Source organism: Penaeus monodon, chromosome 8 (assembly GCF_015228065.2).
Source record: "Penaeus monodon isolate SGIC_2016 chromosome 8, NSTDA_Pmon_1, whole genome shotgun sequence".
NCBI lineage: Eukaryota > Metazoa > Arthropoda > Malacostraca > Decapoda > Penaeidae > Penaeus > Penaeus monodon.
The window spans coordinates 29,498,340-29,501,503 of NC_051393.1; positions in this window are offsets into that span (position 1 = coordinate 29,498,340).

A 3,164-nucleotide genomic window follows, 5' to 3' on the forward strand; every position below is an offset into this window, starting at 1 on the left:
TCTTCCTCGTCGACAAAATGCCCAAATTCCACTCATGCATGAACACCCCTCCCCCTCCACCACTTACTCACCCCCCCCACCCCCCGCGCACCCGCTGCTCACCACTAGTTACCACCATTAACTTGACCTGAACACCATCGGCACGTGGCTCCCATGCCGCCTCGACAATTAACATAATTAATACTATAATTAAGGCCATGGTACACACGGCCCGTTAATGAGAGAGGAAATGATAACGGGCAGGTGAGTGCGGCCACAACAGCCGTGTCACTATCAGCCGAGGTGATTAGGTCAAACGAGGCTTCACGCTCGTTTGCGCGAACGGCTGTTTTTTTTTTTTTTTGGGGGGGGGGGCATGAGAGGGGGGAGAGGAGGGGAAAGGGAAGAGTTGCATGTCGTTCACGAGACCAATGAATGGATGGAGAGGGGTCGAGATAGGATACATAGATAGGCAGATTGGCAGCCAGACAGACGGGAGAGAGAGAGAGAGAGAGAGAGAGAGAGAGAGAGAGAGAGAGAGAGAGAGAGAGAGAGAGAGAGAGAGAGAGAGAGAGAGAGAGAGAGAGACGCACACACACACACACACACACACGCACACACGCACACACGCACACACGCACACACGCACACACGCACACACACACACACACACACGCACACGCACACGCACACGCACACGCACACGCACACGCACACGCACACGCACACGCACACGCACACGCACACGCACATATATATATATATATATATATATATATATATATATATATATATATATATATATATATATATTGAGAGAGAGAGAGAGAGAGAGAGAGAGAGAGAGAGAGAGAGAGAGAGAGAGAGAGAGAGAGAGAGAGAGAGAGAGAGAGACGGTAGAGGAACTACATACATATAAACAATGTCTGTACCTGTGGCTCTGTACCTCCCTTCCATTGCGCGCGTAGATCCAACGTGACCTCCGCCTTGTTTGACCTAAGCCGAACGCCAGTTGGGAGTGTGTCTACGACCGTTCTCCCATAACGAGCCAATCAGCTTAAACGACCGTGAAAACATAATTGGCTCGAACCTCTATCCACCTACCCAATTAAGTATTACTTCTAATCTTCCTAATAGGCCTATATCCTACGAACTTCCGGGACGCAGGGGGGGCACGGTCACAGTTTTTGGCTGTGTACTTAGTCCAGGCGTTGAGCAAGGAGATTAATAGGTCGAGAGTGATGCGCTGCCCTTTGTTGGGAGAGCGTGGTGGGAGGCGCGGCTTTGGTGAGAGAGGGGGTGGGGGTCAACTCTCACACCTACTGACACCACGCTTGCAAACACAAACATACATAGTACTCACACATATACACACACATACGCGCGTGCACACACACGCATACGCACACACACACACACACATTAATGTTACCTTTTTTCATTAACGAGAGGGGGAGCTTTTTTCTACTACCCTTAAAAATAAAGAGACCTGTATAACCAAGTTGTGTGACAAAGAAAAAAAAAACGTATTTGTTCCAGTAAACATTACAATGCCTGTTTAAAGAGAAAAGACTGTGTGATATGATCCTACCACCAAATAAAATACAGCCTTATCATTGGCAGTTAATTCTCACTTTTATTCATCGCGTCTCACACTGCACCGCTAACTCACACTGGAACAGAACAGGATTTGACGCGTTTAATCCTGGCAAAGACGAACCGCTCGGGATTTCTGTGTAAGCCGTAGTTAGTGATGGATCACTGCACGATTGTGAACTATGTTGGCGCCGAGATAAACTAACTGTCATGCGGTTCTCCTTTTGATGTCAAGGGGCTGGTTTGCATCATGAATGTGTAGACTGTATGTGAATGGATAATGTCTACTCGTTATATATAGATTTTATTTTTCTCTCTCCGTTTGAATAGTTGTGACCAGAAGCTGGGGTGCAGGTATATGAGACGTAGTTATTTCTGTTGGTTAAAATTGACAGTTCATTTTAATGTTAAGTATGAATATATGTGAATAGATAAACAGACATGTCTATATATAGATTTTTCTCTCTTTTTAATAGTTGTGAGGTTAGAAGACGGCTATATAAGTATTTATATAAAGACAAATCTATTGGTTGAGTAAATATTATGAAACAGGCAGTTTTCATTCAGACGCTATAAGGATAGTTTTTAAATGAAATGTGTGGGATATATGACTAGGTATGACTAGACATGAAAGTAAATAATCAGATATGTCTGTATATTTTCCCTTTCTTTGTATGGTTATGTGAACAGAAGGCAGTAGTGTAAGCAGTTCCTAATTATTTAAAATTGACGGCAAAATATTATATAGGCAGTTTTTCTATTGGTGTTACGGTGACATTGTATAGATAAGTAAATATGTGTTAGTGTATATTTTTTTCTGTCTTTCTTTTGAATATTCTTTGTGATCAGAAAATGGAAATGCATGTATCTACTTGATTAAAAGATCTACTTGTAAAAAAAAAGAGATAGGCGGTGATATGAAACATGTTTATTGACATGAATACCGATTGTTGCTTAAATCTGAGTTGCATAGAATATAAGCGATAATCATACTCATCTTCCGCCTTCCAGAGATTATTGGGTCACAAATAAGTCTTTGTTGTTGAGGATAACCATCATCACAGCGTGCATTATCTCTTATCAGTCGTCCCACACTTTCCGCCTCACCTGTCTGGTCTTTATTAGTGATATGGAGATACATAACTGAGTTTTTATTTTTTATCACCATTATCATTATATTTGCTTAAAATGGATTTTATGTGTTAAAGTTGACATGCACTTGGCTTTTGTTTTAGTTCATCTGTGTTTGAGTTTGCCCAATGAGATACTTTATTTCTTGCTGTATAATTGACAAAGCAGGAATTTTCAGCCTCGTTGCCTACGGGGTACTTGGGGGGCATGGAACAATAGGAAAATTATGACGTCGAATTAAGCTGAATTTTATCTCACCAACAGTACCTACAAATTATTATCTCTCATATATAAATGAATTGGAATCTTTCTATAAAGTGTTCTTGCCCTATAGCTTGTAATAAGTAGTAATAACTGAATCTGAAAAAGTCGAACGGGTTCATGGGGGTTATTATATATTGGACGGGGCCACATAATGAAAAAGTCTGGGGGCCACTGATCTAAAACATCTTTTCCGT